The 16,813-nt window shown below is 47.4% G+C and overlaps 1 protein-coding gene across 1 annotated transcript in view; it reads left to right on the forward strand.

The window, feature by feature from the left end:
• PACS1 (phosphofurin acidic cluster sorting protein 1) overlaps positions 1 to 16,813 on the forward strand; it is a 550,726-nt gene that overhangs the window by 472,163 nt on the left and 61,750 nt on the right. The window lies entirely within an intron of this gene.

The raw sequence follows: 16,813 nt of genomic DNA on the forward strand, positions 1-16,813 counted from the left end.
CAGGTCCTTCTGAGCTAGAAGGTAACATTTATCACCAGAATTATGCCGGACAAAGCCTCTGTACAGCGGGACAGTCCTGCCCAGGTTGGGAGTTATGCTGTCATCCTACCGATCTTCCTGCTGTCCGGGCCCCCCTATGTGCTGGAGCCCCATACATGAGTACTGGCTGTACCCCCCTGAATGGCGGCCCTGTCCACACTTACTGCTGATGCTCTTTTCAGTGACACAACTCTGCCATCTTCTCCATTAATTCTTCCAGCTTGTCATCATCCCTCTTCAACCATTGGTGAAACACTCTTGATATAACTCCTGCACATGTGTCATTGAATGTCATTGACAGACACAGCTCCTCATCTTCATGACTATATGGGTTATACTGCCCCCTACAGGAGTAGGACACTAGGCAGACAAAAACTTGACTAAGCCCCTAGTTCCTTGCTGGGATCTCTGGTCCTGGCAATTTTTTCCTTTTAAATGGAATTTTTTCTTCTCTTTATTTTGTTCCTGTAAGATCTACAATCAACTGCTGGACTGGGCGATGAGCTAGATCCTTAAGGTCCCCCCAGCCCGACCAGCGAGCACGGGCAGACCGCAGCTCCGATCTAAGTCGGCCGCGAAATAGCCCCACTGGACGGGGGCTGGCCTGCGAGTTAAATGTCACTTGAGGGCGCAAACTAACTGGTTTTGGCCTGAGTCACAGCGTTTCCTGCTGGCTGACAGCACCCACATTACGATGAAGCGGTGGTCTGCCCGGAGCGGTGCCCACCCTGTTCCTGGTGTGGTAAGTAGCTGTCCCCCCCCCCCCCCCTCTACCCCTGGAGGGTTTTGGGGTGGAAGTGGGCCTTGGGTAGGTCGGACCCCCGGGCTCCCCTCCCAGTCAGCGCCCCCCCCCCTTTCTTGGTGGTCTAATGCAGGCCTTTACCCCCCCCATATGCCCACACCCCCCCCCCTTGGGTGGACATACCTAGGTAGGCCTGGAATGTTGCACTGGGGGGGAGGGGCCACCAAATGATCTTTCCTCGGTGAGGGCGCCTGCCGGAGCCCCCCATCCTATTGGGATCGTTATTTTGTGCTACTGGGGTTCCCGTGAGCTGCGTGGTGCCGCCATTTTATTGTAGCCTTTTAAGCTACAGATTGGTGACCATGTTTTTGTACCCTCGGCGGCCGTTCTATGGTTTTCCATTGAAAATAGCGGCGGCCGCGTTTTTGAAGTCGGATGGTGATTTGGCGGTGGGAGCCCTTTCTTGGCCTCTAGTGCTGATCCCTTGATATTCCTCTTCCTGATCGCTGCATGGTCTGCAGTTTGTTCGGTGCTCTGAGTACCTCACCGGTGGTAGTGAGTCCTTTTGTGGGGTTTTCTCTCCCTCTCCCTGCTATTGCAGCGGTAGTGCTCTTTGCTGGGCCTTGTGGTGCCGACAGGGCAGTGGGGTGTCCCTTGCAGTGTTCTACACTTCTTTTGTGTGGGTTCCCCTCTCCATTCATGGAGTCCCTGGAGCATATTTCACCACCTGATCCCCTCTCAGAGGTTTTAAGGCCCTCCGGGTCCCAACAACTGACTGCACTGATGGCGGCCTTGAAGTCCTTAGTGTCCAAGGTAGATTTGGTCCAGGGCAAACGGGCTAGCAAGAAGCATCCTCCCCCTGCACCTGTTTCCTCTGTCTCGTCAGACCCAGAATTTGATTTGGCCACCGCGGATGTGAGTTATCCTTCGGGTCTGCGTCCATGCACCCTGCGTGCTCAGATAGTGAGGATGATTCCTCTGCTCCTCTAGCCACACATGAAAGACGCTAGTGGAATCACCGATTGTATCAGTGTGGGAAACCTTAAAGATAGAGGAACTAACGCAACATCTGAGGCGCGGGTCACCTTTGGCATCCACAGGTTCTCATAAGTGGGAAAGGTGTTCCCCTTCACCGCGTTCTTTGACAATATTGTCAAAAAACAGTGGGGGTGCTTGAAACACATCTTTGCTACCCCTAAGTGTTTTGCAATGTAGTACCCCTATGAGGATTCCCTCCTCAGAAAAATGGACGGTTCATCCTGTTGTAGACTCCCCAGCTTCTAGGCTGAATAAAGCTACTGTCATCCTGGTAGAAGAGTCCCCGGTCTTCACAGACCCGACTGATAGGAGATCGGAGGCCTTGACTCGCCATATGTTTACTGTGGCTGGTTCGGCACTTAGACCGGTATTTACTATTGCCTTGGTGTCGCAAGCTTTGACGGAGTGGGCAAAACTTCTACGCCTGGACCTGGAGGGGGAACAGCTCCCCCCTGCCTTTGTGGAGTTGGCGGATCAGTTGGTTCAAGGGCTACAGTTTGTCTGTGACATCTCTTTGGATGCCGCTCTCTTGATTTCTAGATTCTGTCTCAGCGGTGGTCCTGCGGCATATTTTCTGGCTGAAAGACTGGTCTGCAGACAAGGCTTTTAAGAAGGCCTTATCCGATCTTCCATTTGTGGGGGATTGCCTGTGTGGAGCTTCCTTGGATTGGATGACATAATCAAAGGCCTAACAGCGGGATAGAGTACTCTTCTTCCCCAGGCTTCCAAGGGTAAGGAGTCCTGTCACAGACAGAGGTCTTTCTTTTCGGCTCACAAGCAGCCTTTTCGTCACTCAGGATCTCAAGACAAGGAATCTAAGCCCTTCAAGGCTTCTGCGGGAGGTTCTAAGAGGTCTTGGTCCAGCAAGCCACGAGCGGGTTCTGCCAGACCTGCAGACAAATCTTCCTCCTCATAAAGGGGCCGTCTTTGCTAGTTTCAGGATCATAAGTAATTTGCTCGCTACAAGATCAAGTTTCGATCATAATCTCCAGAAAGGTTCTTCCCTTCCAACCTGCACTTGTCCCCAGATTGCTTAGGGGATCTCTATGGGGCAGTGCAAGACTTGTTACTTCAAGGGGTGGTTGTTTCTGACATCGGAACATTTTCAAGGTTTTTACTCAAACCTGTTTACAGTTCCCAGGATTATGGCAAGGTGCGTCCCATTCTGGACCTGAAGGCGCTAAACTGCTTTGTGCGGGTACAGAAGTTCCAAATGGAATCCATTCACACGGTAGGGGCGTCCCTACATCAGGGGGGTTTCCTCACCTCCATCGACCTCAAAGGTGCCTACCTTCACATCCCGATATGTGCCACCCACCAGCACTTCCTGCTATTGTGGGCGAGGAGCACTATCATCTTGTGGCGTTTCCCTTTGGTCTCCCATCTCCTCCTTAGGTATTCACAAGGATATTGACCCTGGTGCTAGCATTGCTGCGTCAGTGGGGGATAGTGGTACTGGGGTATCTGGACGATCGACTGCTCTGTTTCGATGCAAGGAAGGGCCGTTACAACTTGGAGATTACTCTGTGAACTCTGAGGGGATTTAGTTGGATTCTGAATCTTCAGAAAGCTGCTCTGGTTCCGTCCATAAGCCTGGAGTATCTGGGTGTGACACTGAACTTCGCCTCAGCCAGAGTGTTTCTTCCTCTGGAAAAGCTTCAGAAATTGCAGAAGGCATTTAAGCTTCTGCTGTCCAGCAGACAGTCACCTCTTCCGACTTGCATGCAGGTGCTGGGCCTGATGGTGCTTATCTATGAGGTGGTTCCATTTGCACAGTTCCACACAAGATCTCTGCAAAAGGAGATTCTGGTGAAATTGAACAAGGATCCTCAGTCTCTAGACAATCTGATCCTGTTTAGCCAGAGTACGAGGAGGTTCCTGATTTGGTGGCTTTGTTCTCTGGCACTTCGTCAGGGAAAATCATTTCTTCCCCTGTACTGGACGGTTGTCACCACGGACGCCATCCTGTCCGGGTGGGTAGGCATCCTCGTACAATGTGCTCAGGGGGTCCGGACTCTGGAAAAGTCCAGGCTACCAATCAATGTACTGGAGATCCGAGAGATGAGACTGTGTCTGGCTCATTGGACAAGTTGTCTCCAGGGGTGTCCAGTACAGATTCAATCAGACAACGCCACGGCCGTGGCTTATGTCAGTCACCAAGGGGGTACAAGAAGTGTCCTGGCGGCTCAGGAAGTAGCCAGCATTCTCATGTGGGCAGAACGAATCGTTCTAGCCTATTCTGCTGTACACATTCCAGGGGTGGAAAATTGGCAGGCAGATTACCTCAGTCAACAGGCGTTGGACCAGGGGGAATGGTCACTTCATCCGGAGGTGTTTCATTAGTTGTGTCTCATGAGGTGGATCTGTTGGCCTCTCGCCTCAACATGAAAGTGCAGAGGTTTGTGGCATGGTCTCAGGATCCTCTGGCCGACTCCACAGACGCATCAGTGGCTCCTTGGAGTCAGTATCGTCTGATTTACGCCTTTCCTCCTCTTAAGCTTCTGCCAAGACTCCTGCGCAGTATCGAGGCAGAAGGGATTCTGGTCATCCTAGTGGCTCCAGACTGGCCTTGCCGGTCTTGGTACGCTGATCTGGTACGGCTGTTCGCCGATGCCCATTGGAAACTTCCTCTCAGGGAAGATCTGCTGTCACAAGGGCCAATCTTCCATCCTGCTGAAAGCCAGGTGCTGAAGGGTAGAGGTTTGTCTGAGTCAGTGATTCCTACGCTGTTTAAAGCTAGAAAATCTACTTCTAGGAAGATTTACCATTGTACTTAGAAGACATACATTGCGTGGTGTGAATCCCTCAGGGTTCACCCTCACTCTTTTTCGGTGACTCGGATCTTTGCTTTCCTCTAACGAGGGGTTGAGTAGCGCCTGACCTTGAGTATCATCAAGGCTAGATCTCAACCTTGGTGGTTTTCTTTCAACGTCCGTTGGCCGCACATTCCTTGGTGCATACCTTTGTCCAGGGAGTGAGACACTTGGCCCCTCCTGTGCGGTCTCCATTGCCACTGTGGGACCCCAATTTGGGGTTGTCAGTTCTCCAGAAGCCTCCCTTTGAGGATATTCGGGAGGATACCCTGCTTACTTTATCCCAGAAGGTGGCCTTTTTGGTGGCTATTACTTCTGCGCACATGGTGTCGGAGCTGGCGGCGCTGTCTTGTCGTTCACCTTACCTGGTGGTTCACAAGGGTAAGGTGGTCCATCGTTCCTTGCGAAGGTCGTCTCTGCTTTTCATTTAAATTAAGACATTGTGTTGCCTTCCCAGTGTCCCAGGCCTCAGCATCCTAAGGAAGTTGCTCTGCATTCCCTGTATGTGGTTTGGGCAATAAGGGTGTACCTGGCAGCTACAGAGTCTTTTAGAAAGTCAGGCTCACAATTTGTCCTCAGATGGACCTCACAAATGGCTGGCTGCTTCTGCTGCAACCATTTCCAGATGTATCAGACAGACTGTGGTTCAGACTTATTCCATGAAGGGTCAGATTGCACCTTTCCCTGTTAAGGCACACTCTACTTGGGCGCTTAGTGCCTCCTGGGCCTTCTGTCATCATGCGTCAGTGCTTCAAGTTTGCAAGGCGGCTTCCTGGTCATCTGTGCACAAGTTCACAAAGTTTTATAAGGTGGATGTGTTGGCATCTGCAGATGCTTCCTTCGGCCGCAAGGTTTTGCAGGCTGCTGTTTAGAGGACTTGTGTTTTATATTTTTTTATATTTTTTTCAGGTGAGCTCCAGTTGTTCATGGTTGAGCTCCATGTTTTTTGGTTGGCTATGCTTAGCCATGGGGAAGGTTTTTTTTCATACTGTTCCCACCCTTCTGGTTTGCTTTTGGACGTCCCATAGTCATGAAGATGAGGAGCTGTATCCGTCAATGAACGAAAGAGAAAATGGGATTTTTTACTTACCGCAAAATCCATATTTGTGATGTTCATTGACGGACAGAGCCCCCGCCCCTCTATGGAGTTTTTTTTTTCCTGACACTGCTTGTAACAACACGGAATACCTATAGCAGAGAGTGGGAGTACACACCCTGGGACTGCCCCATAGGCGTAGTCAAGTTTTTGAATGCCTATTGTCCTCCTGTAGGGGGCAGTATAACCCATATAGTCATAAGGATAAGGAGCTGTGTCCGTCAGTGAACATCAGAGAAATAGATTTTACAGTAAGTAAAAAATCCCATTTTTCTAGTCAGGTAAGTATAAGGTGTTGCATATGAATAATTAGCATATCTTAATCATACAGTACAAGACACATGCAAGTAGTCATTGACGCTGGGTTATAGGCTTGTACCTTGAGATGATTGGATCCTGGCAAGCTTTTGAAGACACAGCCACTGAATGTTGCAAATAAAATGATTATGTGCTGCCACTTTTAGAAATAAAAATATAATATAATGATGGTGGTTAAACCAAAAAGAATGAATATATATAACATATATATATATATATATATATATATAAAATAAGTAAAGTGCACACTAACACCAAAGTGTGAATAAAAGTCCTCCTTTGTAAAGTGCAAAAAACGCAGAAAGTCTGTAGGTTATAGTTGTGCTTCCCACTACACACACACAATGTGAATCGCTCCTTTGTTCCTGTGCTCCAATACACCAGGTGCAATGAATGCTCACCTCCACTAGTGACCCACAAGGGATCAGACACAGCAAGAATTGTGTTTACCTAAAACTTAATAAGTCAATTTAATCTGAGGTGGATGACCAGGTGTGACCTCACACTACAGGCTGCACCCTTTACCGCCACTTCTGTCTAAGGGTCCTTTCACATGAACGATCCAATCAGATCCGCCTGTCAGTTTTTTAGGCAGACCTGATTAGATCCTCCATGCATCCCTATGGGGCAGCGGATGTCAGCGGAGACATCTCCGCTGACACCCGCTGCTATCCGATTCCGATCCTGTCCATGAAATCTGGACAGATGGAAATCCTATTTTCCATCCGTCCAGCGGATCTGATGAGAACGGACAGCCGGTCCATTCTCACCCTATTCCCCCCATAGAGGAGAGCGGGGATCTGACTGCTCTGTCTCCGAACACAGAGCGGAGACGGAGCTGTCACCTGCCTGCTCAGCAGGGATCGGCGGATCGATTCCCGCTGAGCAGAGAACAGACCACGCTGGACGGCGCATCATGTGAAAGGACCCTTAAGCTCTTATAGGGTACTTCCTTCAACCCTTTCGATGCAAGGAAGGGCCGTTACACAATGGTCTACAGCTGGGTTGCTGCTTTCTCTTACTGGACACACTTGTAGTCTGCATCCTGCTCTTTGAGTGCCCAACAGGGGAATGCCCGAATCAGTGTAGCCGTGGGGGAGACCAGGCAAAAAGTTTGAAGAGAAAAATCACATGGGAACATTCAATCTGCCAAAGGCCCACACAACACCAAGCCTTAGTGATGATGCACTGTTTACATTGGCGCAGGAACCAATTCGAACATCAGTCTCTGCATCTGATTCTAGCTCTATTTTAGGCATGCAACAAGCAACCTACCTGACAAAGGCATAATTCTTCATGTATGTTACAATTCTTCAGACTGTTAAGGAGCTTACAGCCATCTCTGTCCAGGGCTCAGAAAGTCAGGCCTTCTTAGTTACATAGTTACATAGTTACATAGTTAGTGAGGCTGAAAAAAGACACAAGTCCATCCAGTTCAACCTATGATGTGTGTGTGTGTTTGCTTTTAACCGTACATTGTATGCCCCTGTATGTTGTGGTCTTTAAGGTGTCCATCCAATAGTTTTTTGAAACTATCAATGCTCCCCGCTGATACGACTGCTTGTGGAAGAGAATTCCACATCCTTACCGCTCTTACAGTGAACAACCCCTTACGCACTTTAAGGTTAAACCGCCTTTCCTCAAGTTTTAGTGAGTGGCCACGTGTCTTATTGTATCTCCTTTCTCTGAATAGTTTGTTCCTTATGCTAGGGTCGCCAGTACAGTATTTGTACATTGATATCATATCCCCCCTCAATCGTCTCTTCTCCAGAGAGCATAGGTTCAGTGCTTGTAGTCTTTCCTCATAGCTGATGTCCTCCATTCCCCTAATTATTTTTGTTGCCCTTCTCTGGACTTTCTCCAGTTCCAGCACATCCTTCCTGAGGACCGGTGCCCAGAACTGGACAGCATACTCCAGATGTGGCCAGACCAGAGTCTTGTAGAGTGGAAGAATAATCTCTTTATTTCTGGAGTGAATCCCCTTTTTTATACAACCCAGTATTCTGTTGGCTTTGCTTGCGGCGGCTTGGCATTGCATGCCACTGCCAAGCCTGTTGTCTACCAGTATCCCCAGGTCCCTTTCCATCCTAGACTCACCCAGAGGTTCCCCCCCTAGTGAGTAGCTTGCTTTCTGGTTTCTGGCCCCCAAGTGCATTACTTTACATTTTTCTACATTAAATCTCATCTGCCATGTAGTTGCCCACCCCGTTATTTTGTTCAGGTCTGCTTGCAAGATTTCCACATCCTGCATAGAAGATATTGGCATGCCTAATTTAGTATCATCTGCAAATACTGAGATTGTACTAGATATCCCCTCCTCTAGATCATTTATGAATAAATTAAACAGGATTGGTCCCAGGACAGAACCCTGGGGGACCCCACTTTCCACACCCGCCCAGTCCGAGTACTCCCCATTAATCACCACCCTCTGGACTCTCCCCTGGAGCCAGTTCTCTATCCAAGTACTCACCTTATGGTCCATACCTATCTTCCTTAGTTTGTACAGTAAGCGTTTGTGGGGAACGGTGTCAAAGGCCTTTGCAAAGTCCAGATACACCACATCCACAGGCTTACCTTTATCTAAGTGGCAGCTCACTTCATCGTAGAAGGTTAATAGATTGGTTTGGCATGAACGATTTTTCATGAATCCATGCTGATTACTACTTATAATACCGTTTTCATTACTAAAGTCTTGTATGTGGTACCTTATCATCCCCTCCAAAATTTTGCAGACTACTGATGTTAGGCTGACCGGCCTATAGTTACCCGGGATATATCTCGGCCCCTTTTTAAATATTGGTACCACGTTGGCTTTTTTCCAATCAGCTGGCACCATACCCGTCTGTAAACTATCCTTAAAGATCAAGAATAATGGTCTGGCAATCACCTGGCTGAGCTCATTAAGAACCCTTGGGTGCAAGCCATCCGGTCCCGGGGATTTATTTATGTTAAGTTTCTCTAGTTTAGCTCTAAGTCTATCCTCTGTTAGCCATGGCGGCACTTCCTGAGGTGTATTATTTAGTTCGGCCTTACAAGCGTGGTTCGTGTAGCCCCCCGATTCCTTTGTGAAGACTGAAGAAAAGAAATTATTTAACACTTCCGCCTTTTCTCTGTCCTCTGTGGCCATTTTTCCTTTATCATCTTTTATGGGGCCAATGTGCTCTGGCCTCGCTTTCCTACTGTTTATATACTTAAAGAACTTCTTGGGGTTCTTTTTACTCTCCTCCGCTATATGTCTCTCGTGTTCTATTTTAGCCGCCCTGATTTCGTCTTTACATTTCTTATTACACTCTTTGTAATGCTTAAATGCTGCCAATGACCCCTCAGTCTTGTATTTTTTGAAGGCCTTTTCTTTAGCTCTAATATACATTTTTATGTTGGAGTTTAGCCACCCAGGGTTTAGTTTTGCTCTTTTAAATTTATTTCCCTGTGGAATGCACTGGCCCACCCCCTTGTTAAGTATGCTCTTGAAGCACTCCCATTTTTCCTCCGTGTTCTTTGTTCCCAGGGTTCTATCCCATTTGATATTTTCTAGCAGCGAGCACAGTTTAGGGAAATTGGCTCTTTTGAAATTCAGTGTCCTTATATTACCCTTGTGTTTCCTATTACTGTAATTAATACTGAAACCAATTGACCTATGGTCACTGTTCCCTAAGTTGTCCCGTATTTCTATATCCGTGAGCAGGTCTGTATTGTTGGTAATCAGTAGGTCAAGTACCGCATTGTTTCTTGTCGGTGCATTCACCATCTGACCCATGAAATTGTCCTGCAAAACATTTAGGAACTGCCGAGCCTTGGCTGAATGCGCGGTCCCTTCTGCCCAGTCTATATCAGGATAATTAAAGTCCCCCATTATAATGACATTTCCCATCCTTGCTGCCAATCCTATCTGTAACATGAGGTCCGCCTCACCCTCCTCCCTCTGGTTGGGGGGCCTATAGCATACGCCCAATATTACCTTCCCCACCGTGCCTTTCCTTTGAAGCTCTACCCATAGGGATTCTGCCTCGTCCATAGCTCCATTATTAATATCATCCCTCATATTTACCTGTATACTGTTCTTAATATACAAACATACCCCTCCCCCTTTTTTACCCTCTCTATCTCTGCGATAAAGGGAATACCCCTGAATGGTCGCCATCCAGTCATGAGAGCTGTCAAACCAAGTCTCAGTTATCCCCACAAAATCTAAGTCCTCCTCAAACATCAGCAGCTCCAGCTCTCCCATCTTGTTGGCCAGGCTTCTGGCATTGGTATACAAGCCTCGTAATTTTGATGTTTTTAGGCTGCTCTCTTGATTTTTCCCCGTACCCACCCTGGGTATAGGAGCTCCGAACACCCTACCGCTAATGCCCCCATTTCTGCCCTCTGAAACTTGCTTTCCACTGGCTAATTCTACATCTGTACCCCCCCCCCCCCCCCCATTCCCTAGTTTAAAAGCCCCTCTAACCTTTTGGCCATCCTCGCACCCAGTACGGCTGCACCCACCCCATTTAGGTGCAATCCGTCCCTACCAAAGAGCCGGTGACCGACTGAGAAGTCGGCCCAGTTCTCCAGGAACCCGAAACCCTCCTTGTCTATGTCTTTGACGGAGTAAGATCCCAATATGACTGCCTTACACAAGAAAGACATTAAAGTGAATAAAGTAGACATAAAGGCAGTATTGGAGGAAGAAGCAGAATACTGTATATTTTTCCCCCTAGACTGCCATACAGTATATTTGAAGAGGGATCTTCATTAAACATGCTCGCTAATGTGGAAAAGCTCACTGCTGCCCTCAGCAAAAGTCTTGCCATTGTTCAGATTGATTTTCCTTGATCTCTCCATTCTCCTTTTGGTGCAAAGATACCGACAAAATCTTTAAAGACATTCCCCGCTCATGAACAAATGGAAGGTGCAATATACGATGAATAGATCATCATGAAAGAAAGGAAAGGACCTCAAAAATAAATTTCACTCCTCCCCAAATCTTTGCTGAACTCTATCCAGTGAAAGAAGAGTTCACAAAAAATATTCTTCTTTTTCATTCATTGACGGACACACAGCGCTCCATGGTCTGATGGCTTCGCTGTCTGGTTTTTCAGCAGGGGAAATCTTTTCTCCCCCTGTATTGGACAGTGGTCACTACAGATGCAAGTTTGTGCCAGGTGGAGAGGTGTCCTGGGACTAAGCTCCGCTCGGGGTTGTTGGACGCTGGAAGAGTCCAGGCTACCAATTAATGTCTTGGAACTTCTGGCGATCAAGCTTTGCCTGAAATATTGGACGGATCGGCTCAGAGGGCTCCCCTCAGACAATGCCATGGCGGTGGCTTATTTCAATCACCAGGGTGGAATAAAAAGTGTGTTGGCAGCTCTGGAAGTTGCCAGTATTATTGGGTGGGCAGAATGCTTTGTTCTGGCCCTATATGCTGTACACATTTCAGGGGTGGAAATCTGGCAGGCGTTGGACCATCCGGACGTGTTTCATCTAAAATGTCTTCAGTGGGGCACCTCCAAGGTGGATCTGTTGGTGTCTCCACTCAAAAGAAAGGTACAGAGGTTTGTGGCAAGGTCACAGGATCCTCTGGTGGATGCCACAGATGCTCTGGTGACCCCGTGGGGCCAGTAATGTCTGATCTATGCATTCCCTCTGATCAAGCTGCTTCTGCGCAGGATCAAGGCCGAAGGAATTCTGGTCATTCTGGTGGCCCTGGACTGGCCTTGCCGATCCTGCTTTACAGTATCAATTGCAGCAAACTGGATCAGGACATTAAACAACTACCACAACCCTATATTCCACAATTGTTTTTTTTTACCAGAGCATTCCCAGCAATTACCTTCTGCTTAGCACAGAATTTTGTGGCTAAAAGCCTGGACAGCTGAAGCCAGCTGCCTGTAAAAGACATCTCACACGTATACCTTTTCATGGAAAACTTCAGTTTGGAAAAGCACTTAACCAATTCATAAAAGATGTCGCATGAGAGAACGTTTTTCTTCCACAGCAGAAGATTCTCTACCCCTCACCTCAGACACCTCTAAATTAGAAAAAAAAATGCAGAACTCCTAGTTGCTTCACCCAGGCTTTGACCAACAGGCCAGACCTGCTGTTTTAGTGCCTCCTGTACCACCCTGCTTCCCAGTCTCTGGCTTTAATTGCATGGCTTTTGAAGTGCAGGTCTTAAGAGACAGAGGGGTTTTTGAGTCTTTCATTCCTACAGCGCTGAAAGAAAAAAAAGTCTTACTGAAGACATAGACTTGCCATCTATAGACTTACCTCCAAAGCATTTCCTGGACGTAGTCAGAGCCAGTAGAGTCTACCTGAAAGCAACAGCTTTCATCAGGAAGACTGATTCCCTGTTCCCTGGACCTCACAAAGTACATCCTGATTTATACCTCTACTGTCGCTTGATGAATAAGAACACTGATCACTAGAGCTTACACTCTACAAATCTCTTCCTGTGCTCTTTCATGCTCTTTCCGCCAGATTGATGAGATTTTCCTGAGCTTTCTAGTGCCGCACCTCTGTGGCCAGCTTTTACAGACAAGGTTCAACCGATCTTTCTTGAGGGCATAGCCTTACCATCAGTATGCCCTGGAAAAGTAACCAAGTAGGGTAAGAATACATGACAAGTGGGTGTGTCCTCAAAAGCTTGCCAGTGTCCAAGGTACAAGCCTATAATCCAGGGTCTATGAATACTGTGTGTCCTGCACAGTATTTAAAGCTATGGAATTTACAGGTAATTCAAAATTCCTCTCTTTTGCATGCAGCCAGCAGGTGGCTCTTTATAATGTCTGCCAGGTTCTTCTTGGTGCCACTTCTAAAATTATAAAAAAAATCATGAATATTTGTTTAAAACAGTCCAACAGCTCAAGCTCAAATTTACACACACAAGTTAGTTACAGGGGTGGCTCATCTCTTTTGGATAGCTTCAGCTTAGGTTTCAGTGGGAAAAATATTGAAAGACGTACAAGATTTGCATTGAGACTTTCATCTTTTCTCTAAAAATGGAACTACTTCTGTTGTATGTTAGTTTTTTCGTTAGTCATTTTACAGTTATATCATGTCTTGTAAGAAATTTGTTATTAGGTAATTTTCTTTATTAAATACAGGTGCAGCTCATGAAAATAGAATATCATCAAAAAGTTGATTTATTTCCGTAAATCAATTTTTAATAAATTGGATTACATAGATGTATGCAATATCTTTAAAACGACTTTTACCAATGGAAAGTTTTTTTTTTTTGCTAGTAAAATTATTTTCTGCTTTATTTATCCTCTTCTCACTTCCGGGTCCAGTCGGCGATTACGTCATTGGGCGATTCGCAGTGTGTGCTGGGATGTATCTCAGGCCATGAAATCTCGCATTATTACACAGGAGATGAGCTGTACTGCGTGCTCTGCCCCGCCTCCGCCCCGCCTCCTCTCAGTGAGCTTAGTGAGGATATAATGCTTTCAGTCCTCGCTCACTGAGAGGAGGCAGGGTGGAGGCGGGGCGGAGCACCCAGTACAGCTCATATCCTGTGTAATAATGCAAGATTTCATGGCCTGAGATACATCCCAGCACACACTGCGAATCGCCCAATGACGTAATCGCCAACCGGACCCGGAATTAAGAAGAGGATAAATAAAGCAGAAAATAAGGTATTTACTAGCAAAAAAAAAAACTTTCCATTGGTAAAAGTTGTTTTAAAGGGGATTACATACATCTAAAGTCACTAAAATGGGTGGAACTCCACTTTAAATTCAAAAAGTGAAACTCATATATTTTATATAGATACTTTTAAAGCATTTCTTTCTTTTAATTTTAATGATTATGGCTTACAGCTAGTGAAAACCCAAATTTCAGTATCTCAGAAAACTAGAATACTACATAAGACCAATGAAAAAAAGGATTTTTAATACAGAAATGTTGGTGTAGCATCCTCCTAGGGAGGTGCTAGAGAGTGAGTATAGTTTTGCCTATCAGAGGAGCAGCAGGTAAATTCTATATTGCTCTCTGCTTAACAGGGAGCAGAATCTGTGAGTTAGGTCTGCTTAATGTGCTCAGTGTGTGATTCATGTGGTCTGGGGGAGTGTCCCCACTGGTCCAATGGGGAGGCACATTGGGCAGTGGAGGAAGCCTGGCCAATGAGTACACAGACTTTGATACAGCCCCAGTGATTGGCACAGACTGGTTGTCTCGGTGCATTGTGGGGTGTAGTATAAAAGCCAGGAGCACATGTGCTCGGGGTCTTTGGCTGGTGAGCAGAGTCCCGGAAGGAGGGTGGTGGCTGCCTCCTCTTCTGCAGCGGTTGGTGTATGGTCAAGTGAGGAGCTGAACCCAGAGGTCCAGAAGAGCGAACTAGGAGGAGTTGAGACACTGGAGAACCTTGAAAGCAGTATCGTGAGTACAGGGGATCGTGTCTAAGGGCCTGGCCAGGAAGGGGGCGACACCGAAATAGAGTAGTCAGAGGACGGTTGTCAGCTGGTGGAGTGAAAGGGGGTGCTATGCGAGTATCCTGAAGATAAGTATTAAGCAAGTGTCTATTCAGGAACTTTACCTCAGATTCATCTAGTGGCAAGATAAAACTGTGGCCTAGCCGCATCCTCAGATAGAAGTCCTCAGCATTGTGAATAGTTCAAGTTCTGGAGTATCCCACTCATCCCTTCTCCCATCCCCATATAAAATAAAAACAACAACCCCTAGACCAGGGGTGGGGAACCTTTTTTCTGCCAAGGGCCATTTGGGTATTTATAAAATCATTCGGGGGCCGTGCAAAATTATCAACTTAAAAACGTGCCTGCTATATTTGGTCAAACATTTAATTAACTCACCCCTAATGTGATGGCTGCAACTGCTTCTCTTTTGTGAGGTGTGCGATGTTAGCTGGTATTGATGATGTTGCTACACGCAACTGGTCTTCTAGGTTTGCGTCGGTCAGTCAGGAGCGCAGTCGACTCTTTGTGGTGGTAAGTTTTGAAAAGAACTGCTGGCGGGTATTGCTGGTGGGTATAGCTGGCTGGTACTGTGCTGTGGGTACTGCTGGCTGGTACTGCTGGCTCAGGCTGGTACTACTGGCTAGTACTGCTGGCTGGTACTGCTGTGGGTACTGCTGGCTGATACTGCTGTGGGTACTGCTGGCTGGTATTGCTGTGGGTATTGCTGACTCGGGCTGGTACTGCTGGCTGGTACTGTGCTGTAGGTATACTGCTGGCTGGTACTGCTGGCTGGTACTGTTGTGGGTACTGCTGGCTCTGGCTGGTACTGTTGTGAGTACTGCTGGCTCTGGCTGGTACTGTTGTGAGTACTGCTGGCTCTGGCTGGTACCGTTGTGAGTACTGCTGGCTCTGGCTGGTACCGCTGTGGGTACTGCTGGTTCTGGCTGGTACTGCTGGCTCTGGCTGGTACTGCTGGTCCTCGCTGGTACTGCAGTGAGTACTGCTTGCTCTGGCTAGTACTGCTGGCTCTGGCTGGTACTACTGTGAGTACTGCTGGTTCTGGCTGGTACTGCTGGCTCTGGCTGGCACTGGCTGTTACTGCTGTGAGTACTGCTGTTACTGCTGTGTGTGCTGCTGGCGGGAAATGCTGGCTAGCAGCTGCGCCGCGCTGGAGGAAGAGGCGATGTTTCCTGTATTGGTCACAGGCTGAGTGCATTTGATATCACTCCGGCTGTGACTCACTCAGACTGTCAGGACGAAGCCGGAATTACTTTGAGGGCCTCATATGGCCCCCGGGACATAGGTTCCCCACCTCTGCCCTAGACTGTTCATTGATTGAGCCAAGCTGAGTTAATATTCTGCATGCTGTGTCTACTGGTAACCCAGAGGGACCTGAAGAGGTGAGAAATCCAGCAGCTCTCAAGGGGGGCAGTGCTACATTGGCTTACTGAAAAGTATGTTGATATACAGTATAGTATGCACTCAATACTTGGTCAGGGCTCCTTTTGCATGAATAACTGCATTCATGCAGGGTGTCTCATCTTCCTCTTGACAATACCCCACAGATTCTCTATGGGGTTTAAGTCAGGCGAGTTTTCTGGTCAATTAGGCACAGTGATACCATGATCATGAAAGCAGGTATTGGTACTTATGGCAGTGTGGGCAGGTGCCAAGTCCTGCTTGAAAGTAAAATCAGCATCTCCATAAAGCTGGTCAGCAAAGGGAAGCATGAAGTGTTCTAGAATTTCCTGGTGGAGGGTGCTCTGACTTTGGACTTGATAAAACACAGTGGACCAACACCAGCAGATGACATGGCTCCCCAAATCATCACGGGCTGTGAATAATTTTGCATTTTGTTTGGAAATCAAGGTCTCAGAGTCTGGAGGAAGAGTGGAGAGGCACAGAATCCAACTTGCATGAGGTCCAGTGTGAAGTTTCCACAGTCAGTGATGATTTGGGGAGCCATGTCATCTTCTGGTGTTGGTCCACTGTGTTTTATCAAATCCAAAGTCAGCACAGCCCTCTAGCAGGAAATTCTAGAGCACTTCATGCTTTCCTCTGCTGACCAGCTTTATGGAAATTCTGATTTCATTTTCCAGCAGGACTTGGCACCTGCCCACACTGTCAAAAGTAACAATACCTGGTTTATTGATCATGGTACAACTGTGCTTGATTGGCCAGCAAATTCACCTGACCTAAAACTTATAGAGAAACTGTGGGGTATTGTCAAGAGGAAGATGAGACACCAGAACCAACAATGCAGACAAGCTAAAGGCTGCTATCAAAGCAACCTGGGCATCCAGAACACCTCAGCAGTGCCACAGGCTGATCGCCACATTGATGCAGTAATTCATGCAAACGAATCACTGAC

The sequence above is a fragment of the Pelophylax lessonae genome (assembly GCF_965119305.1).
Source record: "Pelophylax lessonae genome assembly, chromosome: 10".
Classification (NCBI taxonomy): Eukaryota; Metazoa; Chordata; class Amphibia; order Anura; family Ranidae; genus Pelophylax; species Pelophylax lessonae.